This window comes from Protopterus annectens, chromosome 9.part0 (assembly GCF_019279795.1).
Source record: "Protopterus annectens isolate FY-2018-M chromosome 9.part0, PAN1.0, whole genome shotgun sequence".
NCBI lineage: Eukaryota > Metazoa > Chordata > Ceratodontiformes > Protopteridae > Protopterus > Protopterus annectens.
In genome coordinates this window covers 1,185,655,165-1,185,681,609 of record NC_056743.1, presented here as the reverse complement: position 1 = coordinate 1,185,681,609, position 26,445 = coordinate 1,185,655,165, and the positions used below count along the sequence as shown (strand labels likewise).

Below are 26,445 nucleotides of genomic sequence, written 5' to 3'. Positions count from 1 at the left end.
TCTCAAGTTTGCAGAGTCTGCCCAGGCTGCAATTAGTTTGTGTTTGTCTCTTAAGTTTAAATGTTAGCTTATGCAGTTCTATATAATATTTGCTCCACATATCTCAAGAAACTCTTTGCTCCCTACAGTTTGGCAAGACTACTGCATTGCTCCTCATTAATGGAGATACCCACAGCACAACCAGAAACACCTGTTATTCAAGCTTTTTATCATCAGGCTCCATGCCTCAGGAATTCCTTCCTAGTGGTTGAGGGAATTTCCATGCAGTCAGGTTTTAAAAGATCCCAAAAAAACATGTTATTTTACTTTTGATCACAATACTAATTCAATATTAAAACTGTTTTACCCACAGTGTTTTAGTACCGGTGCTCTTTTGGTGTTTACACCTGGTTGTATTTTTAACTTATTACCTTGTTGTCTGTGTGTTATAATTGTAAACTAAGAGCCATAATAAACTTGATAATCAGTATGGCAGTCCCTAGAAAGCCATTACAAAGTACAAATTATGAATTAGACTGATGCAAAAGCATTAATATAACAACATGCGTTAGAGCTACAAAGAAGCTCATCTTATGATGGAAAATATATTTTCTTAGTATCTTCATACTGCTGTCTTTAACTACGGTCAGTATAATCTAATTACTGACCAGCAAAAGCTGTTATACTATACAAATGCTGGGACGGCTTTTACTCATTATTTACTTCTCTTACCTACATTCCAAAAACCCAAGACCTATGTCTCAACAAGTTTGCAGACGACTGCAAACTGCTGGGAGTAATTGCCCACTCCTCCTCTGACACAGGAACTCTCCAACAAGAACTTACACTTGTAAAGAAAAAAAAAATGCAGCAATCATATTTGGCAAACAAACCATCCCCCAGCATATAGCAATGACAATAACCCACTTCAACATTAAAATGTAGTTGGAGATGTAGGAACCTAGGCTGATAAGTCCCTCTTCTTTGATCAACATATAGCCAAGGTTGTCAAGAAATCCTTCAACTTGATGCAGATGATCGCCAAGGAAATATACTCCAGATCTAATGATGTACTGTACTTGTCACTGATCAGACCAATTATAGAACCTAATGCCTCATTTGGGATGTACCTCACCAGACACATAAAACAGGTGGAAATCTCTCAAAGGTTCCTAAAGAGGATCACAGGCAAAATCCCTCAGCTATCAGAAGAGACTATAAACCCTGTCCGCTTTTTTGTGTCTTAATGGCTCCTCAGAAGAGACCTATGTCTTGACTTATGAACATCAGAAACCAAGAGTCCAGGATCTCTTGTAACTTAACAAATCAAAAAGCCCCACAAATATTATAACAAGGTATCTACACCTGCTTCAGCAGATAAATAAAACAAGGTGGAGAAATAGATTCCTTACCCCCATCTCCTTCACCTCTGTAATAGACTCCATCTTTGAATAAAGCAGTGCAGCACACTATCTTTCTTCATGTGGGACCTGGATAATTGTATGGGTATCCATAAATTCACATTGGGCTTGACTAGCCTAGCCCTCCTTAAGAGGTATAGTTTAAGCTGGGAAGTAGTTAGGCGTAATGGTCATAAGACACAGTAGCCTTAAACTGTACAGGATTCTTATGATTTTATCATTTTTAATAGGGAACAATCATTATACAACCCAATAACTAAATGTGCTCCGTTCCTATTTAAACATGTTCACTGCCATCCTGAAGATTGTCAGCATTGACAGAGCAAGCTAGTTAATGCTACATCATATAATTATCAGAATAAGATGCACTGACATTTTGATAATGCAAGGAAAAGCTGTGGATATGGGATATACAATACAATATACAAACAGCAGTCACTGAAAAATAATATACATGTGTATGCGTGTCAGTGGTGGCTGCTAAGACTAGAGAACACTATACTTTTCAGACCAAGCCAAAGCAGGCAGGCAGGCAAGTGTGAATAAGGAACAGTTGAAAAGTGAATTATAATGATGGATATGTACTTTTGTTTCTCAACTACTTGCTTGTTGGCACATCAGATAAGATGTCATTAGTACACGGCTTACAGAAACAGGTACGTTAGATTTCAGCTTTCTTGAATTATAGGTTGAGAAAGGATTAAATCAAGAAATATACACATAATTTAAGCCTGAGAGAAGGTACAAGGCTAAAACCTGCACCTGCTGCATGAAGTTTGGAACACATGCCTGAAGCCTGAACTAGGAACAGAGCTGTTGAGTAAACTTACACAAACCTGTAATATATAATAAAGATGCCATTTTCTACACCTGATGGACTATTCTACAATATAGTCCTAACTTTTTTAATCTTCACAGACCACCCACAACATTCCACAGCCTGACAAACAATCTGCTATGTCCTTACACCAGATATGCTGCAGCCTACCTGAATGACATCATCATATTCTTTGTACACAGGGAAAGTTATCTCCCCAAAGTTCAAGACATTTAGAACACTTTATACCAACCTAGAGAGAGACAGCTAACTCATCTAAGTGAAAGTTAGGAATGGTAAAAGCACACTATTTGAAATACATAATACTCAAGAGAGACAGTGTAATTACGGTCTGAAAAAATGAGAAGTAGTTCAGAATTGGCCAATGCCAACAACAAAAAAACAAAGCAGATTAAAGAGCTTTTAGGAATAGCGAGCTAATATTGCAAGTTCATCCTAGACTTCTCTATCATTGCCTGTCCCTTGACAAACCTAACCAAAGATAAGACTCCAGTGACAGTTCAATGGACATCTGAATCTGAGCATTATTTTAGGAAGCTGTAATGTTTGCAGTGTTTACAACCTATTCTGATGGCCCCTGCCTTCTTCAAACAGCTTATGTTGCTCCATACTAATGACTCAGAAGTGGATATCAGTGCAGTGTTGTCCCAGGTGTCAGACAGAGAGTAATACCTCATTTGTTATATTAACCAAAACTTGGCCACTCCAGTGGCATACAAGGATAAAGTCCCGACTACAACTCAGCTAACTCGTTTTGATTAGCAGCTCAGTGTAGTGTCTGGTAATCAAATTGGCCCTATCAGCCTTCAATACTAATTGGTAAGAAGAGAATTTACAATCATTATAGACAGTGCCCCTGTTCAGTGATCTTACACAGACAGACAGTAATCTAAAACTGTATCAGTTATTAACCCTTCAATTACACAATTTTAAGACTGACCATCATTCAAGCCACAAAAGCACAGCCACCTAAATATTAATGGACTGTCTGAGCATACAGCCCACCCACTGGGGTTCAAACCAAAAGTTCTACTCTTGTGGGGGGGGGGCATCAGACACTGTGGGACTGGCTGAGGCTGGTGAGCCTAAGACAGAGCAAGCTGGCAAATCAATGAGGAACAGTACCTTTTGGGGAAAGGAAATAGCTGTTAGATTGATATTTTCCTGAATTCTGGGTTAACAAAGAATTGTATCAAGGAGTCTGGAGAAAGTTAAAATCAGTCATGAGATAGAATGCACTGCCTCATCTCCAGTGTTGAACTCCTCCTAAGAAAGGCAGCTCATACCAGTATTCTTTAGTATGAGTTGCTATCTCTACCTTAATCATATGTTGTTATTCTTTTACTTTATAGACCTGATGCCCACAACCCTCTTTCTTCTACTAAGGTTCCTGCATTTTCTCTCACAGTAATATCATTAGGGCCCCATCCAAGGCTGCCTTTTCTGTAAGTGAGTATTACCATCACCTTTTTATTTTCGTCTTTATGCAACTCTCCCTCTACCTTAGTGTAAGTGAGAAACACCATCTCACTTTCTTTTTCTTCTCAAGGTTACTCTCCCTCTGCAAAGAGTATCTTAGAACTAATTTTATCTTCAGTTTTGCATTTTCCCTTATGTACAGATACCTGCTGCCTAGAAACTTCCACTATTGAATCTTCTGTCTTACACTGACAGAAAAGGCTTTAGAATTTTGACTAGATATTGTTTTTCTGCCCTTGTTACACTAATGAAATCTTCCTTATTGACAATTTTTCCCGCCGCAACACTTACAGCTTCTGCTTAGATTTCTCTACTTTGGGGACTTTCTGCTTTAGCTTTATAGACAGTTTAGAATTGTATTTAGGTTGTGCATTTTCTATAGTTCCTCATTTAATTTATTTGGAGGACAACTTTTCAGGAAGCATGTCCTTCTCTTTAGTTCTATTAGTCACTTCTACTCCCTGCTTTTCGGAGGTTTCAGGCTACAATATTTTACTATTTAGCTGCTTTTCTTCTGCAGCCTTTGCCCCTGCAGGCAGTTCTGTACTAGGTATGTGCTGAAATAACTATTTTAATGGTGCAGATTGCTCTTCACTTTGTAACCTTACTGTTGTACCTGTGTGACCTTTTATTACTACTCCTTTATCTCTATTTAGCCTAGTATACTTTTAAAAGTGTGCCTGGTGGTTGCTATCCTTTTCACAGGTGAGGTAAATGTATATCTGCTGGGGTATTCACTTGTTGGTTCCTCCCCCAAGAATAAGGAGGTCTATCAAAAAGGCTAGCCTTTTCCCATTGCCTCCGTAAGTCTTTAAAGTTGTGAGAATCTTTCCATGTTATAATATCATGTGATAAATTGGAAACTATATCAACAGGGTAAAGCATCTTCCAAACATAGTTTGGATGTCTAAATTAGTAATGGAATTTGATTTCCTAGAGTATGTCAATGGTCAGTACTTTCTGTTTGTTACAAGAATTTAACATATGCTTTGGAATGGGCTTAGACTGCTCTGTTTTACACACAGTATCACAATAATCTCTCTACCAGTACAAGAAAAATGTAGCAACCATAGGGTCACTTTGAAACACTCACTTTCTTAAAGAGGAAGACAAAGCCCTTTTGAAATTTTCAGTGGCTAATATTTCAAGCATTTTATTTTTTTATTTGTTGTTCCGCAGGATCTAGTCATAATTTAAGTACATTTTTAGATAGTATAACTTATATACCTTACAATTTTGTTATAGGATATGCCCAGCTACAAAACAGTTTATGTCTCAGAGATAGCACCAGTTCGGGCTACCAATGTCTTCTTTATTTCTATATAGTCCTGATAGTTAGTCACTTCCATATCCATTAAGGCTTTCAAGGATCCCCAGTACAGTTAGCAGAGAAGATTCTATTCTACTCACACATCTCAATCCTCCTGGTGGGCATACTGTACAAAAACTATCAGGTATGCCTCAAGGTTGTCTTCCCTGGCCATCATTTTCAGTGGTGGGACTGTCTCTGGTTCTGTCATGTCTGACACTTGCCACCATACAATCATCAGCTATGGTTTTGTAGCAGGTGCTCAGTGGTTGTCATTTTGGTGTAAAGATGGGTACAATACAGGTGCATGTCACACATCCTGAGAATGCTCAAAAAACTATATTCAGAACATATAACAAAGGCATATTGTTACTCCAGGTGAGGTAAATTAGCTCAGACAGGCTGGATTCTTGTGGGTAGTGTAAAGTAAAAAGTTCACAATGTTTTGTATATAAACAGTGCTCCAAATATGCCCACATTCAGTATCAGTACAGTATATTAAAATCACCAAAGTTCATACCTTTCTTAAAATAATACAGGTCTATTTTACATTCAAGCAAAAAGCAGTGATGCAAACTCTTCTCACATTAATAACTGTACTAAAAGGACATTCAAAACACACACACACATATATACTGCCTACAAACAAGAGTTAATAATCCCAAAGTTCAGTATGCTTGGCATAAAAAGGTATGCTAAAATATGCTTACATTTGCCACCACTATGGTTGTGATGCCCACCACTGCTAACAATATATGATGGCCACCAATATCTGACATCCCCATGCTGGGCTAGTAATCAAGGAGCCTGAATCCTCACCACTGACACTGAAGAGGGATGTGCACTTGGAATACAAATGGATACACTCACTATTTCCAGATGCAGACCTCTCTGCATCAAGTACAATTTCCCTTAAGAACACACAGGGAACACACTCAGCCTGGGGTCTGGATTTCTCTATAGCTGTCTCCCTCCAGGTCCCCAATAAGATTCCACACTGGTACAACTGTCGGGTTAGGTCCTCAGCTGAGTGCCCAAGCCAAGTCCTCCAGTACCCTCTCTGTAAACCCAGTGCGTTGTCTCCCTGCCCCAAGTAGCTCACACACACACACACACACACACACACACACACACACACACACACACACACACACACACACACACACCTGGGAAAGGCTGGCACAGAGTTACCTGCTGTGTCCCCTTCTGTCCACAATACAAAGTAGTTATCACCACCACCAGACACTCCACAATCAGCTACTCTAAGACCCTTAACAAAGGGTGTCCAATTATACTCTGCAATATTAATACTAATACAAATGATAGTAGTTGACCAAGACAGCTAGGCCTTCTGGAGTGGCCCACACAGTGTCACCAAATAATACAAGTATTCTCAATGGTTAGATACATTCTACAAGGATCGGCCACAATAAAAGTTTTAACTATATTTAATAATAAATTAACATGACAATATTGAATATATATTTACAGTAAATCACAGAAAATATTGAAAACAACATTGATGCAAATAAAGACAAATAATCTCTAAACTAAGCTTCACTATATTCCTAACTGAATCTGTTACCTAGTTAGGTTAATTACTACCACAAGGCAAGATGCTGTGGATGAGGGTCTTTCTAGTCAGGATTCCCAAAACAGAAAACTCAATACTCTGACATTTCTCTTTTTAATATCTAAAAATTAATTTCCAAGAGAGCTGGCAGAATGACCTCTTCTGTTCACCTGACTCTAGGTTCTTGCAGTATTCCCCTTTGAAGCTGAGACAGGAATTTAGCATAGACCGCTACAATACACATCTAAATGTTTATGGTAATGCCTGGGGCTTCCCCTCCTTTTACTTGAGCTAATGAAAAAAGGCTTTTTCCCAGACCTAATGTCTCTGGTCCTATGCAGCACTGTGGTGTCCTGTTTTAATAGTTCATTTACATGTCCCTTATTTTTTTAAATTAGCTAGCTGGTTAACCATTGCTGTCTCAGAATCCTGTATTAAAACCTATACATTTAATTAAATTACAGTGATAAACGTACATTTCTTTTCATTTCAGTTGGGTGCACTGTTGATACATTTTAACCCAAGCAAAGCTCACAAATACATTTTCTGCTCAAGCATCTGTACAAATCAGTTTGATATTTATTTTACATTTGTTTACCGGGCTAGTCCAACTGGATACATTTCCATTTTCAGCAGAGGCCCGGGGAGAAAAGCTCCACATTGAAGTTAATACAAAACAAATCATTTACATAAAAAAAGTAAGTAGTTAGTAAAATACAAACAGAGATATGATTCAATCTAGATTATACTAATTGAAAATATATACTAGGAAGGACACTTACTCTAATTCTATTTACAGTATAAGATAGGGGAGTTTAGAAAACATTCATGAATATACTTGATTCAGTAAATATATACACATGCAAATACAATACAAATAACATGCAATTCTAATATATTAGTAACATAAGCATCTTGTATAAATCATTTTGATATTCAAAGGACATATCATTCTTTACAAAACTCCAGCTCTCTATGCTGACACTTGCCCATATCATCACAATGGTACTGTATATAAAAGTATCACTGTCCACTTCTTCATTTGGCTGCTCCCGTTAGGGGTCGCCACAGCGGATCATCTGTTTCCATTTCGTCCTGTCCTTTGCATCTTGCTCTGTCACACCAACTACCTGCATGTCCTCTCTGACCACATCCATAAACCTTATCTTAGGCCTTCCTCTTTTCCTGTTACCTGGCAGCTTCATCCTTAGCATCATTTTCCCAATATACTCTGCATCCCTCCTCAGCACATGTCCAAACCAATGTAATCTTGCCTCTCTGGCTTTGTCACCAAACCTTCCAACCTGGGCTGACCCGCTACTATATTTATTCCTAATCCTGTCCACCCTTGTCACACCCAGTGCAAATCTTAACATTTTTAACTCTGTCACGTCCAGCTCTGACTCCTGCGTTTTTGTCAATGCCACCATCTCCAACCCATATAACATAGCTGGACTCACTACCCTCTTGTAGACCTTCCCTTTCATTCTTACTGGTACCCTTCTGTCATAAATCACTCCTGACACTCTTCTCCACCCTGCCTGTACTCTCTTCTTCACCTCTCTTCCACACTCACCATTACTCTGAACTGTTGATCCCAAGTATTTAAACTCATCTACCTTCGCCACCTCTACTCCCTGCATCCTCACCATTCCTCTATCCTCCCTCTCATTCACACACACACACACACACACACACACACACACACACACACACACACACACACACACACACACACACACACACACACACATTCTGTCTTAGTCATGCTGACCTTAATTCCTCTTCTCTCGAGTGCATATCTCCACCTCTCCAGGGTCTCCTCCACCTGTTCCCTACTCTCACTACAGATCACAATGTCATCTGCAGACATCATAGTCCACGGGGACTCCTGTCTGATCTCGTCTGTCAACCTGTCCATCACCACTGCAAATAAGAAAGGGCTTAGAGCTGATCCTTGATGTAACCCCACCTCCACCTTAAATGCATCCGTCACTCCCGCTGCAGACCTCACCACTGTCACACTATCCTCGTACATATGCTGTATAACTCTTGCATATTTCTCTGACACTACCGACTTCCTCATACAATACCACAACTCCTCTCTAGGCACCCCGTCATATGCTTTCTCTAAGTCCACAAAGACATAATGCAACTCCTTCTGACCTTCTCTGTACTTCTCCATCAACACTAACATTGCATCTGTAGTGCTCTTTCCTGGCAGGAAACCATACTGCTGATCACTAATTATCACCTTCCTTCTTAACCTAGCTTCCACTACTCTTTCCCATAAATTCATGCTGTGACTGATCAATTTAATCCCTCTGTAGTTACTACAGCTCCGCACATCACCCTTATTCATAAAAATCGGTACCAAAACACTTTCTCCATTCCTCAGGCATCCTCTCACTTTCCAAGATTTCATTAAACAATCTAGTTAAAAACTCCACTGCAATTTCACCTAAACACCTCCATGCTTCCACAGGTATGTCATCTGGACCAACAGCCTTTCTATTCTTAATCCTCTTCATAGCTATCTTTACTTCCTCCTTGCTAATCCACTGCACTTCATGATTCACTATCTGCACATCATCCAACCTTCTCTCCCACTTAAAGTACTCTTTCCATCTGCTCAACACACTCTCCTCGCTTGTGAGTATGTTTCCCTCATTATCCTTTATCACCCTTACCTGCTGCACATCTTTACTAGCTCGGCCCCTCTGTCTAACCAATCGGTACAGGTCCTTTTCTCCCTCCTTAGTGTCCAACCTTTCATGCAACTCTTCATATGCCTTATCCTTAGCCTTAGCCTTCGCCACCTCTCTCTTTGCCATACACTTCATCTCCTTATAGTCCTGTCAACTTTCTTCATCTCTCTGACAATCCCACTTCGTCTTTGCCAACCTCTTTCTTTGTATACTCTCCTGTACTTCCTCATTCCGCCACCAGGTTTCCTTGTCCTCCTGTCACACCAAGCACCTTTCTAGCCATCTCCCTTACTAGCTCTGCTGTAGTTACCCAGCTATTGGGTAACTCTTCACTGCCACTCAGTGCCTGTTTTAACTCTTCCCTGAACTCTACCTCACAATTACCCTTTTTCAATTTCCACCATTTGATCCTTGTTGCTGCCCTCACACTCCTCCTCCTCCTCTTCTCGATCACCAATGTCATCCTACAAACTACTATCCTGTGCTGCCTAACACTTTCCCCTACGACCACTTTACAGTCTCCAATCTCCTTCAGACTGGCCCTTCTACATAAGATATAATCCACCTGTGTGCATCTTCCTCCACTCTTGTATGTCACCCTATGCTCCTCCCTCTTGTTAAAAGACGTATTCACCACAGCCATGTTCATCCTTTTTGCAGAATCTACCACCATTTGACCTTCTTCATTCCTTTGCTTAACACCATACCTACCCATCACTTCCTCATCCCCTCTGTTCCCTTCACATGCCCATTGACATCTGCTCCAATCACCACTCTCTCACCCTTGGGTACAGCAGTCATCACCACTTCATCCAACTCACTCCAAAATTTTTCTTTCTCTCATCATCGCACACCCAACTTGTGGAGCATATGCACTAACAACATTCATCATTACACCATTCATTTCCAGCTTCATAAAGATTACTCTATCCGACACACTTTTCACCTCCAAAACAATCTTAGCATACTGTTCCTTCAGGATAACCCCTACGCCATTTTTCCTCCCATCCACACCATGATAAAGCAATTTGAACCCACCTCTGATACACCTAGCCTTGCTCCCTTTCCATCTGATCTCTTGCACACACAATATACCAACCTTCCTTCTGTTCATCATATCAGTTAGCTCTTTCCCTATACCAGTCATACTGCCAACATTCAAAGTTCCGACCATCACTACCACAGCCCTAGCCTTTACCTGTCTTCCAGCATGCCTTCCCCCTCTTCTCCTCCTTCGGCCAACAGTAGCCCAATTTCCGCCAGCACCCTGGCCAACAGTACTGGTGGTGGTCATTGTTAATCCAGGCCTCGACCGATCCGGTATGTACACTGTCCACTACTTTCTTAAAAATGTGCAGATTTACAATGCACTCAAGCAAAAGGTAGCGGCCCCATCTCTTGTCATATAAATAACTGCATGAAATGATCTGCCCTTAAAAAGAAAGGGTTCATGTTTATTTATTTGCTTACTTACTACTTCTGTTTGTGTTAGTACATTCAGGGATGTATTTTGCACCCTAAACTACATTCTAATAGTTAACTGGCAGGTGTATGTGCAGGGATCAGACTTAATATATTATGCACAAAACATACTCAGCCTGCTTCATGTGTAAGTTGACACATGTACACCCTTTGGTTACAATGAGGTGCAAATACTGCCACAACCCACACAAAGGTACAATACCAATTCCAGTCACAACAATGCTGTTGTGCTGTGTTGTCATCTGTGCCCTTACAACTTATATATACCAACTCTGAGACTGCCTTACCTTGGAGAAAACAGAATATTCCAAGAAATGGCCATCTCAGACTTAGTATACTTAAGTCTATTCTCTCAGCCATTCAATCTTCATGTTTCGGGACTTGCTCTACAGGGTCCCATATCAAAGTCCACAATGATTCATAAAGAGCAATACACAGTGAGGTAAGACTTTGTACTTAGCTTTGCCCTATTGTCTAGAGACTGTAATCCATGCAGGAGGTACATATGCAAACTGTCATCTTTCTAACCGTACATGACTCACAGCTGTAGCACCATAGCCACATACAATCTCATGGTATTGAGCTTGCCATCACTAAGATTCCTTTCCCATACAAAGCTGAGTAATACATTCACACTACCAAAACATGTTTTATATATACAAATTCCTAGTGACAACAGGATTTCCTATGGTGCAGGCAAACTTGTTCCCCCCCCCAAAAAAAAAATGATACTGGTGAGCTTGGCACCAACAGGAACTTGTAAAGCATGAGATTCCATCTTCACCATGTTCACCATGTTATGCTAATGACTCCCAGTCTGCCATCATGCCTAAAGAGTGAAACATTTTATGTATCACTTGTCGGCATAATGGAAAAGCAGACAGTAGCAATGAAATGCATTTAAGTAGTTATACTACACATTACTGTTGGCTGCCTATCACTGCTGCACTGTGTAGCTCTGACATGCTGCAGTGCCTTTCCTCATCCTGAGCACAGGTGTGCCTGGTACATAGTACAATGCACTGCCTTTAACTGCATTCTTTTGTATGTCTAATATATTAATTATACATACTCTGTATACTTTTATTTGTTAGATGCTACTTTCCTGGAGCTTTTCTCCCCTAGACTCCACTGAAAAGCATTTCATCTCAGTTGGACTGTCATGGTCACAAAATGTAAATTACATAAAATAAATAAATAAAATAAATACCAGACACACAGCATGTGATGCTTGTCTACATCATTCTCCTATATATTTGACAGCAGAGCCTCTCAGTAATGTCCTCTTGTTAAATAAAGAGTTCCACTGTGGGCTTGACCTCCCTTCCCACCCAGTTGGTCATTACTTCTACTGATATTCACAACACACAGTGTACTCCTCCTAATTCAACATAAATTGTTTTGCTTTCAGCTGGAGCTCAAGCCGCAAACTAAGCCCAGTAAGCTTTGAAGTACACTGTTGTGATACTGATTGAAGGAGATAATGTGAGTGGTCCTTAGGCAATGTTAAGTTTAGAGAATCACAGGCATTTGTTCTCCTACTGTACAAAAGGCAGGCCATGCAAGAACAAACTATGAATTTGCTCACCTCCCACAGATGTGAGTTACAATATATAAACATTTTTTGCCTCTTACAGTAACAGTAGATACTCATCATTCCTTGTAAGGAATGGAAACCATTGTTTGATAGTCTGTCCTCAAGATGGGCAGGACACCAAGTGTGGCTTACAAGGACAAGAAAGAAGACCACAGCATCAAAAGATCATCTACTGTTTAATCATATCAATCTAAATTATTAAAATGATGCTAAAGCTGATTTCTGTGTTACGTAACGTAACACATCTTAAAATGTGTAATATAATCATTCAGCATATAGGATACTTTCAAAGAAATCAGACATAGGTTTATAGATTAGTACTAGGCTAACTGCCCTTGCAAGCCATTTTAAGCCTAGCCAATTATCTCCTGTGAGATTCAAACCCTGTATGTTTTGTTTGTAAGGCAAACACCTTAACCATTAGGCCATCCTCCCAACATGAAATGGAAGACTCAAAGACACAAAAAAGCAGACATGAAATGGCATGTGGACATCACCACTACAAGTTGGAAGTGCATGTCAAGTGTACCTGTCATTATCTTGCAAGAGGGGATACAAAAGCCATCTGCTCCCGCCTTGCAAAAGCAAACAATTCAGTCATGAAATGGAAGATTCAGAAAGACACAAAAAGCACAGAGACCTTTCTCTGCGTCATTAAGCACCCTCTCCCCTAAGTGGAGATTGATCATAAAAATTAAAAAAAAAAAAGAAAGGTGAAGAATTATGCTACATAAAATGCAGCATGGAAAGGCGTAAATGCTAAGGTGAGAAGGTGCAGAAATGCAGGGTAAAAATTAAAAAGATGAGAAGATTGAGACACAAGTTATGCCACCCAGTTCTGAAACAGTACTGCCAGTTAATCGTTAGTAGTAAAACAACAGCCCTACTTTTAGTGAACCTCAGCTGTTAATGGGGTATCCACTTTTCTCCCTTATTACATTAATTATTATTAATTATTATTATTACAGCTTATTTCCCGGGAATGTATCTAGGAACAAGTAGCAGAAGTATTCACAAAGTCGACTGTTTCTACTTCATGCAGCCAGACCTCTGGGTAAAGTGCCCAGTCCTGCATAAAATTAAGCAACAGTAGCCATGCAAACATAACAGATGGACGTAACAGCATAAATACATGTCCTAGAATGGACACAGGTTAGCCATGTAAAGGCTAGCGAGGCCAGGAAAAACCTTTTACTAAAACATAAACTATACCCCTTACTTAAAATAGGAGACTGTCCAGGTAAAGCTCACAGTGCACAGCTTCCTCATCTCAGGAGGCCATGCTGCTTAGCCAGATTACCATGCCGAGTCACTTCCACAGCTGGATGGTAACAAGAGGAAGCTACAGGAATCGAAAGTCAGATTTACATCTGTGGTGAACAGTTCTTCATCCAAAGTTAAAAATGTCACTTAACCTCACCACTGCTACTATGCTGGTCTTGCAAAGACGTTCTTGTATCTCGTGGGTCATTCCTCTGCAATAAATCAGTGAGTGACTGAAACAAATCACTGTTGTCAACACAGTTGAAGCCCTATTCTCTGACAGCAAGCCCTAGTCCAGACTTGGTCAAAATATTTAAAATGATTCCCATCTCAACTGAATAAAGAAAGTGCATCAAGGCTAGGGTGTGAAATAAGTTAGGTTTCCTTAGCAAAATAAAGAAATGAAGACATGAATTATATCTCAGAATCTCATTATACTCCCACTTGGTACCCACTGCTTATTTCAAATGAGTAATAACTTTCCAAAAGTGTAGGTTCTGTGAACGTTTGTTTAGAGATTTACAGACAGTTTGCATCTCTTAGTCACTGAAGATCATTAAATCATGCCACTGACTTTCAAAACCATAGGAGATGTCCAGAAACAGGGATATTTTCTTAATCTGCAAGTAACTACTGATGATAAATGTCTATCAGGGGACTATTCCAGTAACAGGATTGTGCTATTACTACCTCTGCTGCCCCACCCCCAACATCTTTTTAATAATAAACGCAACAAAATACTTTACTGCTGTATCACTACTGAATAAAATTACAAAACCTACAAAATCCAGCATGTGAAAGACTTTTATAAGCAATTAACAGAAAAAACAAGGAGCACAAAGTTGTTGCTGTAAAACTTTTCAGCAAGCTAAAACTTTTCTTTACCTGCTGCTACTTTGTCTTGACTTTCTTTTTCCTTTGTTCCCTTCTTAGTGGTGGGCAAAAGTTATTTTCTGTTACATTTTAGCTGCTGGAGAAAAGTCTAGGTTGTTTAAGTGTGCAAATATAAATGTTGTCTCCTTCCTGTTGAATGCTGTGGCTAAGTAAAATTACTTCCTCGTTTTCTGTTCTTGTGAAGAGAAAAAAAAGCAGAAGTGACCTACCGCCCCCTTATTTTTAAAGTGACAGTTCATCTAATGCTGTTGTGACAAGTATGGTTTCTAAATCAAAAGTTTCAATTAACTATATATTCCTGTAGCATTGCAAAATGTAGACTTTACATCTACTATGTTTATACATAAACAAATTGAGCTTTTCTGTAATGAAATACTAAGGGCATAAAGTAAGTAAGTAACAGAAATTAAAATGAAATTTCAAATATAGGTAGTTTCAGGTGCAGTCATAGGATACCTGCATATTCAGTAACTCACTCTATGACTTCACTAATCCTTCTGGAACCTAATAATTAACAAATCATGGATGGAGTGGAAGGTGGGGGAATGAATTCTCATTTTGCTGGGGTTCTGTGACTTTACTCTGACTGTGCCCCTAGATTTTGCTAAACCTGCTGGCCTCCTTCAGCAGCTTCAGTAACCCTGCTAAAATGTCACAAGTTTCACTGCTGAATCTCACATTCTAAATTCAGTGCATAATATACCTGAAGCAGACAAAATATCACTCAACTGTGTAGTGCTGTACTCTGCTGCATGCTCACTTGCTGCATGCAAAACTGGCCTTGCAATGTACATAGGATGAACTCTGGAGAAAGTACACAAGGGAATAACGCCATGGACAGTGGAAGGTATATGAGCCATTCATTTTAAGATACTTAGGTAAACTGTTAACCTCATGGTTGATAGCCACTGCCAGTGACTCCAATAAGCCACCACAAGAATATTAACCAACCCCTGAAAACATCCAAACACAGTAATGCTTATGTCCTCAAATGTTATGCATGAAGGTTGAAATTATGGACTGGGCTGTACTACTGACCCTTGTTCAGGAATCAATAAGAGTCTCAGGTACAGAATTAATGAACCTTCATCTATATTGTTATTATTTATATATATATATATATATATATATATGTATATATATATATATATATATATATATATATATATATATATATGTATATATATATATATATATATATATATATATGTATCTAATATTGCATTACATTGCCAATTCACTAAATCACCAGAAACATTTTATGCAGAGCAGCAAGAACCACTATACCCCCCACTAATTATCTATATATATATATATATATATATATATATATATATATATATATATATATATATATATGCCAACTCTACCACAAAACAGTGTGGAAATGGTAAAATCCCACTCCATACTATGTAGCAATCCCTCAAAACAAATGCTATCATCCTGTAATGAATGTCAGTTTGACAAAACAATCTTCCAAACAAAACATTCAGTGTAACAAATGTACAATGAAACACACTGAACCCATATATCCATTTATCTTTATAAATATAGAAAGATATATCAACTCTACATGGTTGCACAACTGTGGGAAAATATGAAAACCTCTTTGCAGTGCAAAACTGGCTAGTATAATACAAGTCAAAGTGGTTTGAAAGAACCACGATGAAAAGAAATGCCACTAAACCCACTCATTCAGATGACCACACTTGTCAGAAAGTAGAATAAGTTTTATTATCAGATTATCATACACTAGTTATAAAAGTGGCCATCAAATAGGGCTATTTCATTGGTTAAATAGAGCCCTTCTAGAAGTGTTAAACTACCACTACCACCATACAAAATTCATTAAACTAATCAGTAAACAAAATTGTACTTGTCACCATTACCAATCTAATGGCAAGCTTAGGAAATACAAGCAATAAAACAAAATTAAACCTTCACTGTCATACGATTTAGGTCATTTGTTCCATAGATAATATAAATTGCTTGAGATTTCATGTATTTTTATATTTTTACACATCCAGTGGGAAGCTGCAAAAAGCCATAACTTAGGAGTAGAAATCTACAACTGTCTCATCTTTTGCATATGCATAAACAACTGTGTGTGCATAGGAGGTTACTAGGCTATCGGCCCTAGGGCCTTTATAAGCCTAGACATGTTACACCCTTATTCCCTTATTGACCAAATTGCATGGCCTATATTTGCAGCATGTGTCTTTGATCAGCACTGACTGCCCTTATCCAAGAATAGGTGAGACCTCCGGGGTAAATTTACAGTCTCCCATCCAGTTGTCTAAGTTGCACTTAAATACGTCATTAATGAGCTCTGTTTTACATGAACTGGGAGTTTGTTTCAGAGGAGTGTCAGTCTCTGAGAGATGTGTCTACTTTGTATTATAGAAATGTCACTTACATGAAAATCATATCCATGAGGCAACTTCTTCAAAAACTTAAACCCAAGTCACAGGAGTTTTACTTTGGTAAACTAACCACTTGGCCACCACAAAAAAAAATGAACGGAAGCAAATCAAACCCACCCAAGTGGGGGGCTTTGCCCACCACAATCCCCTAACTAAATATACCAACTCCAAGATCACACTATAATGGGAAAAAAGGTAAATTTCACCATGGTGGACAAGTGGTTAGCTTCCTGGAGTAAAACTCCGGTGATCCAGGTTTTCCTTAAAATAAAGTTTTCTATGAAATTGTCTGGTAGATGTGACTTTCAGGTAAATGAAATTTCTATAATAACAGGTTGACCCCTGGGAGACAAAGCTGTCTTTCCAGCATGTCCTGTTGATGTCGCAGATTAGGTTAAGATCCCTAGAGCAAGTGAATCTTGACCCATTTGACTTGCGGATGTACAGCATTTCCATTAGGGCAGGGTCCGAGACTGCTGTGTAGGCCAGGTACAAGTCACTTCTCAGCAGACTATAAGATACAGAGTACAATGACAGGGCCTTCAGTCTGTCCATGTAAGTCATGTGTTGAAGGCCATAAATTGTCTTGGTGATAAACTTCTGAGGTCTCCCCAACTGCAGCAGGTGTATGGTGAGGTACATACAGAAGGGAATGTTGTACTCCATTAGTGGTCTGATGAAGGATGAGTACAGGGGAGTTATAACATCCTTAGCTCTGGATGCAATGCCTTTACTTATGAGATGTAAAACATAGGACACAGAAGGCCTTCCTTATCACTGTGGACACATAGCGGATGAAGTTAAGGTTGCTATCAACTGCGTTCCCAAATCTCTCACAATAGGGTTTGAGCTAAGAGGGGTACTGTTAATATTGTAATTTGTAGGGACTTCCCCTTTGCCAAAAGGGATAATAACACATTTTTTTGCATTTAGTTTAAGTCCGTGCCTTTGGTACCAGTCATTTGTCTGTGTAAGCCCTTTTTGTAGTATATCAGCATCGTTGGGGGACTCAGTGATTGCACCCAGTTTGCATTCATTGGAGAATGTGGTAAGCCACAGGCCATCTATTTTTGCCTGGACTTCAGAGAAATAGATTCCAAACAATAGAGGGCCCAACACAGATCCTTGTGGTAAACCACTGGTAACTGGTCTGCTAGTAATGGCAAAATCCCCAACTTTGACTGTATCCATTCTGTCAGTGACCCAGCTGGTTACCTATTTAGTGACATATGGGTTAATTCCCATCTGGGTGAGTTTCTCAATGATGCCTGAGTGGGGGATTGGGTCAAATGTCTTGGCTAAGTCAAGATAGGCTGTATGTACTGTTTTTGCATTCATCCAGGGCTTTGGTGACATTCTCGAAGAAGTCCACCAGGTTTAATAAGCATTATCTACCTAGCAAAGCCAAATTGGGTCAGGTCAAGAGTTTGAAGGTCACCTATGTCTTTGTTGATAAGGTCCATGATGATTCTCTCCATGGCTTTGCAGATAAGGATGGTTAGACTTATGGGTCTATAGTTCACAGGGTTGTTGATGGACCCCCTTTGTGCAAGGGTATTACTGATACTGTTTTCCACTCTGCTGGGACAAAGCTAGTACTTACACTGCGGTTGAAGAGAATGCCAAGTGGTTCCACTAGGTCCTGTTTTAGACCATTTAGTAGGCAGCCGGGGATGTTATCTGGTCTCATAGAGACTGTGTTTTTGGCCATGGAGAGTACGGTTACGACCTACTCTTTGGAGATACTAGGTAGAGGACTGGTGACAGGTATCTTTTGGGGAATGTCTGGTGGGGACAGGGGGGTGAAGTTTGCAACAAATCTGTCTGCTAGCAGGTTGACGATGTCATTAGGATCAGTATGAGTGGTACCATCCACTACTAGTTCGTCATAAAGCTGGGTCTTACCTTTTAGATTTCTGATGTAACTTAAGAATGCCTTGTGATTATTCTTAGCTAGAGATGTTAGTTTAGCTTTACAATTGCCTTTAGAGGACTTTATAAGATGTCTAATGCAGTACATTAAGAGACATCTCTGCTGAATCATTTTATTGCACAGAGCAATAGTGTTATATAAAAATATAAGACATCTTTTTTTATTTTATTTTTTTTAAAAGCTCTATTGTGTATTACCAATAATTACCTGTTGGCCATGATATTTTGCCTGCTCCTGGAGCTGTTTAAAATGGCTCCATTTATGGGTAAAGTGGCAAAACCAATGGGTCCAGTGATGCATATTGCAATAACAAGTACAAGGATGATAAAAGGAGTACATTTACAAATTCTAATTAGAATGGACATCATCGAGCAGAAAATGTTCATGTACTTCTCAATGATATAAATGTTATGTATGTTAGTGTGGAGATACTTTTTAATGAATGTTTGAATACTTTCTTGGAAGAAATGAGTTGCACTGCAAGGACAATCTGTTTCAGAGCTCGTCAGTACAGCTAGAGAAACATAAATCACCAAATGTACTCTAGAGACCTCTCTAAAAGTCCATAAGTCAAGCCACCACAAAATCCAACACTCTAGTCATTGGAGACTCCATCGTGAGACACACTAATGTCCTTCTTACCAGGATCAGTAAGGAGAAAGTCATGGTCAGTTGCTTATCAGGGCCTATGATCCGCCACATCTCGCATGCACTCAGGTCTTTGGACCACAAGTATGAATATGGCTCAGTCATAGTCCATGTGGGAGTAAATGACCTGACACATGCCTTCCTAGACTATATGAACAGAAACATCACGGAGCTCTCGGAATATGTGTCTCAGGTTGGTATGAGCCTGGCATTGAGCAGCATTTTACCTTCTTCAAGGATGATTCCACAAAACGAACAAAAGATGATTGACTTTAATAATTGGCTTAGTTTCTGGCATAATTCTAAAGGGTTGCAATATTTGCCAGAATGGAAGGGGATGGTCAACAGTCCACTCTGCTTTGGCAAGGATGGTCTGAACCTCTCCTCTCTTGGCTTTCAAACATTAGCTAAACATTGTCTTCTCCCATAGTGCCTTTTTTAGGCAATGCCAAACTGAAAGTACTTCTGACATAGCAAATCAAAACCATGAACATCTAAAGGTATTGCTTCTCAATGCTAGGAGTCTAAACAAAAAATTCTACTCCCTAGAACCTCACTTTACCTAAGAGAATGGTGACTCCTTTACAGTCACTGAGACATGGTTTAGTCATGGAGAGCACACCAACAGTGCAAGATTATAATGCCTTCTACACGTTTAGACCAGCTATTCTACAGGCAGGGATTAAAGGTAGAGGTGCCTCTATTTACTTAAAAAATAAATATAATTCAAGGCTGGTCAAACAGAAAAATTTACTTAAGCTGATCCATGTTCAAATCACCATAGGCAAAATCCAATACCACTTCCTTGCAAGCTACAAGTCCCCTCTATGACTCAGGAAACCCATATCATGTATTTAAACTTATTAGAAACACTAACCATCCAACCCAATACCATATTCATAGGTGACTTTAATTACCCCACTATTAACTGAGAATTCTGTACAACACCAAACCGACACGCTCAAAGATTCATGGATTTTGTAAACACAAACTCCCTGGACCAGAAAGTCAATACATCAACCAGGGTTGCAGCCATACTGGATCTGGTCCTCATTAATATGGGAGTGTGCTGCACATCCCCTAGTGTAATGTCTTCCCTGTTAAGGTCAGACCACACAATGGTCTCCTTTGAAGTAAAAATAAAACCTGGATCTCCAGCTAAATCTGGAATATTTAGGAACTACTTTAAGGATGACCTCCTGCTATTAAGTGATAACCTGGCAAATATCAAGCTCCCATAAACCCTGAGAACACTGCTGCCTATACAGGACTGTTCACAGAAATCCTGTACAAGCATGTTAATAACCACATAGAGGCAACTATACCCACCAGGAAGAAGTACAAAACTTGCTCAAAAAACAACAGCCAGGTGGAATCCCAAAATCAATAGGCTGTATAACAGAAGGAAGAAAATCATGGAAAAAAATAGGAGGTGCAGCACCCAGCAGGGCAAAAGCATGCTCATCAAACTAAACAAACAACTCAGAGGACAAATAAAGTCTGTCAAAGCCACATTTGAGGTAAGTTTGGCCTCCCAGGCTAAGAACAGCCACAAAGCATTCTTTAGTTATGTCCGCAACCTCAAAGGCAATACACAATTGTGTGCAGAGCTAATTGAAATGGAGCCACCTATACTAAGCCAGAAGATATGAGAAACCTCCTGGCTGCTAAATTCAACTCCAACTTAACCGCTCTCTCCCCCCCTCAACCTTACGTCAGGAAACAGCATCAAATATAACTCCCCCTACTATCTCTAGGGAACAGGTCCTTTATGCTCTCTCTAAGTCAGTGAACACTGCATCAATGGGCTCACACAATATCCCAGGATGCCTTCTAAATAACATGACACATGACCTAGCAAGGTCTCTGGAATTACTATTTAACTCTCTAAACAGGCTTCGTGCCTCATGAATGGAGAATGGCAACAGTCATCCCTCTGCACAAAGGTGGCCTATCTACAGTCCCTGGAAACTACAGCTCCATAAGTCTCACTAGTCTTATATATAAAGCCATGGAAAGAATTATCATGGAAATGATCAACAGAGAAATATTAAACCTCCAGACATTGGACCCAACACAGTTTGGTTTCATCAAGGGTAGATCATTGCCTACTCAACCTGGTGGACTTCTTTGAGAAGGTAACCAAAACAATGCATGAGGCCAAAATGGTTCACACTGCCTACCTTGACCTGGCCAAGGCATTTGACACAATACTCCTCTCAAACATTATTGACATACTCGGGAGGTTTGGTATAAACTAGTATGTCACCCGGTGGATAGCCATCTGGCTCACAGACAAGACCCAGGAAGTTAGAACTGGACAGCCCACCTCTACAAAGAGGCCGGTCACAAGTGGAGTCCCTCAGGGATTAGTCCTTGGACTGCTCCTTTGTGGCATTTACTTCTCAGTAATCAAGGCCAATGTCAGTGGTCTCTGACTGACTAAATATGCAGATGATTGCAAATTACGAGCTGTCATTGAATCCCACACTGACACAAATGTTCTCTAGAAGAGGCTGACACAGACAAACAACTGGTGTCATAGCCATGGACTAAAACTAAATTCCAAGAAATGCATAACAGTATCCTTTGGGAAGTCATCCATCCCTGGTAACTATCATATTGACAACACACCCCATAGAGTTGACCCAGTAGTCAGGGACTTATGGACTTACATAGATAGTAATCTAGCCATTGACCATCACGTGTTTAGAGCAGTGAAGAAATCATTCTATGTTGTGCAACTTATAAACAAAGGTATGGCATCTAAGTCCAAGGAAGTCATTGTTCCACTGTATTCGGTGTTCATCAGACATACCATTGAGTACAATGTCACCTTTGGTATGTACCTAACCTGGCATATCCAACAATTGGAAAGTCTACAGAGGTTCCTCACTAAAAGAATACAGGGTGTAAGTAAAATGTCCTATGCACCTTCCTCAAGGCCCTATCCCTATATTCTGTCTCATACAGTCTTTTGAGGGGAGATCTATGCTTGGCATACAAGGCATTGTCAGGCCCCACTCTGATGGACCTCCTGCATAGCCGCAAAACAAACAGTACCAGAATTACCCATTCTAAAGACTTAAACCTTGCCTGTGATATAAATAAGACCTGCTGAAGAGACAGGTATGCATCCCAGAGACTACCCCATTTATGGAATAGGCTCCCTCCCCATCCATGTGAAGCAGAGTTCCTCCCTAAGCTAATTCACGTGCAGCTTGGACAATTGGATGGGGAACAGGTAATTCATCCCTGGTTTGGCACCTATGTCTCTAATGGACACAGGCCACCTGTAAATAGTTCATCTCCCAGGCCCCTGCTTACACTTATCAAAGGTATTAGAATTTGTCAGAGATTTGGGATGCATGGCGAGACTTAAAAGGCCCTTGTGGTCATTAGCCTAGTAAACACCTACGAACCTATTAGTCAACTTATGTTCACCAGTCTCCACCAATACCTGAATAGCTTTACTAGCATCTCCCAGCCATATACATAATTCATGTGACACTGCTTGCCACCCTCTATCTATACCTCTAATATAAACTTCATGATAGCCATATATAATTGCCTCTGAAGCCGTTTAATACCTTACCTCTGAACTACAATATTAACATTTTCTGTCCCACCAACTTCCTTTCTTAACTTCTATTTCTTTGAATTTCTAAGCACTTATCACAAGATCTATTCTTTGTTTGCCCTACTAATACACCTCTTCAAATGTGTAATGCTCAACAACTACTAGCTGCATAAGTAGCTTTTATCCTGTAATAGTTGCCTTTTTCATATGAATGTAATCTAATTAGCAAATGTATGTGTAATCGTTAATGTATATTACTTCATGTTTGTTCATGTGTATTACTGAATGTCTCTTTAAAGTATTTGTAATATGTTGGAGCTCTTCTTCCCGGGCCTCCTTGGAAAGAGTTTTTTTGGCTAAACCCAGTCAGACAAAACTAGTAAACAAAAACAAAACAAAAATAAATATGGTCCGTGTCTTTTCATGAAAAGTAAGTAAGGAGCATCTGAAGTAATTTAATATTTTCTGAGTGGACTGTGTTTAAATTAGGGACAGGGGCCGAATGAACTTAAACTACTTGAAATTTTGAGATGATGTACATTATCTAGCACTCCTATTATAAACCTGCCCTGTTTTAGTTTATGAAGAAAGGGATGATGAAAAGTTAATCAATACATGCATAGGATACAGAATGGATAGATTAAGATATAGGGATGTAGTAGGGAGTCAAGCGTTGAAAAAAACAAAAGCCATGGCCCTACAAAGATATGATTATTAAGCTCATGTAGTCTTCCCTTTAAGTGCATTTAACATTCTAATCTCAGCTTCATTCTTACCCTCCTTTTCACGTTTTTCCATTTCTCCCATGCCCTCTTGAAAGCCTCTGTGTATTCCCTGTCTACAGCCCAGTCTGGTATTCCATTCCATGGCTTTACAACTCACTCTATGAAGTATTTCCACATATCCAAGGAAGAGTTAGTCCCTACAATCTGCTGCTTATGCCACCTCATTCATTCGCTGACCTTCTTGTTTATGATGACCCCTTCCAATCTTAATGACATGATCTTATTTGATAGTGTGAAGACCTCCAACTCATGTAGTGATTGGTTATATGATATCCCTCTCATCCCTTACACCACTCTGCAGGGTTCCTTTGGACATCTTCCAGCATTTTAATAACCCTTTTCTCTGTATAGCCTCAAGACCTCCACAGTACTCAAGGTCTGGTCTGACAAAAGGCCCAGTAGAATGAGAGTATTAACTCTTTAGTTCTGAAGACTGTCTCCTGAAGATATACCTCAGGAATTTACTCCAGCCAGTGCCTTCTCACTCTGATGGTTCACTCCAGGTAAAATAAACATTTTCAGAACCTTTTCCTGTCTTGTTATCATCATTTGCATTCCTCATAGCTAACACTTTCCACCAGAACTGCTGTGGCCCATGTGCTGTACTTTACATCTGTCTATAATGAATTTCAGCTACCACTTTTCTTTCTTTCCTAATACTTCCTCCGACATTTTGCCCATTCCTCACTACTTCATCTAAGTTTGTGTCCTCGCTAAAGAGACTGATCATGTTCTCTATTCAAACACATATATCTAAAATAAATACACTGAAAAGTACTGGACCCAGAACCAGCCCATGCAGTTCTCCACTAGCTGGTTTCCTCATTCCTGTCCTGCTCCCTCCTACATTAACGTTCTTTGTCCTGCCCTTCATCCATGCAGAAATCCAACTCCTCAGTTTTGATCTTACCCATAATGCCTCCAGTTTTCTTTAAGTCACTAGTATGGGACTGAGCCACAGGTCTTGGTGAAGTCCGGACAGACTATGTCTTCTGCTACTCCCCTGTGAAGTTGTTTTTTAACTCAGTAATAATGTGAATCAGATTTGACTAAAGCTTCTTCTATTCATGAACACAGATTAGCTGTTGTTCTGGAGACTCCTGTACTCTAGGAAAACAACCAAGCAAATTTATTCCCCAATATAAAAAAATAAACTAAAAAGTTATAGCAAAAAAGTCACCTGGAAAAGGAGAAACCTGCAGTATCCATCAACCAGCACATGCTTAGTTGCACATTGCTGCACTAACTGCATACCTCCCAGGGAACATCCACAGGTAAACATACCCACAACTACAAATCTCAATAAAGGTAATCCTCTGATTTCACTGACGTAAACTCCAGGTCATACATGACTCCAGCAAAAGGTAAGCCCTCTGTTTTTATTGACTGCAACTCCAAGATATATATTACTTCTGGCAGGTTAGCTCAGTTGGTTAGAGTATGATACTAATAACGCCAAGGTTAGAGTATGGCACTAATAACGCCAAGGTTACAGGTTCAATCCCCATATGGGCCATTTCTTTACTAAAGGTCTGTTCACCTACTTTCATGCACTGTTGTTGCGTAACTTTGGCTGGTCAGTTTTTGTTATCTGATAAATTCAGTTGTTGTTCAATTATCATTTTTTTGGTTACCGTAAACTTTGTTATATTGCTGCATTGCTATCAGTTGGTGCTATTGGCATGGCTGTCTTTTCTGAATTAACTGTTGACATTAATTAACTTGCGGTCAGTTCTTTACTGTTAGCAATTGTTTCTGAAAGAATTGGTATCAGAAGAACACAACACGTGATTTATTGTTTGCATTTTTACATTGCAGTCGATGTCTGTGTTTGCACCAATTAGTACTCTCTTTAACTAAGAGTTTTAACTCTTCATTTGCAGAAACCTAGCACTCCCTTTAACTAAGTTTTAACCTTGTGCCTGTTAGTAACTAAAAGTAACTTTTCCTATCTGTGCCAGCTACCAGCTAGTGCCCTACTCTTAGTAATCCATTTTCTACACCCAAATGGAACTGCCACCTGTAATTATTCCATTATCCTACTTTATCATTCACCTGTCTCTGGCAGCATGGGCTCTCAATTTGTTCTAGCTCCTTCTGTGGCCAGCCTACTTGCACTTGGTGCTTTAAGGCAGTCTAACTCTTACTGACCACCCATTTTCTATCCCACACTAATACAGGTGAGATGTATTTTTCAGTGTAGAGGCTAATCTTAGCCAACAAAACACAGTCATTATGAAGCCCTGCACATGCCCTGCACAACAAACCACCACTACCCTAACTTATCCCTTTCTAGGCCTCCCAGACACCAAGAGATCTCAGCCAACATGTACAAACATGCTATCCACATCTCCATCAGTTACACATTTCATCTCAAAGAGTCACCAAGATTGGCATCAATGAAGTGCTAAAGCTTACTTTAGATTACTTATTGAATATGCTATACCTGTGTCATGGGATTATGAATGAAAACACTATTGTACTTAACTTATTCTGGAGGACCAGAATCCTCATATTAGATACATGCTAATTT

General features: G+C 39.6%; 1 protein-coding gene across 1 annotated transcript in view; it reads right to left on the bottom strand.

Annotated features, from left to right (window-relative positions):
* UNC93B1 (unc-93 homolog B1, TLR signaling regulator) overlaps positions 1–14,713 on the bottom strand; it is a 374,232-nt gene extending 359,519 nt beyond the window's left edge. The window contains exon 1 of the mRNA XM_044084084.1: positions 14,535–14,713. The gene's annotated coding sequence lies outside the window, so the exon portion shown is untranslated. The remainder of the gene's footprint in view (positions 1–14,534) is intronic.
* Between the last annotated feature and the right edge of the window lie 11,732 nt (positions 14,714–26,445).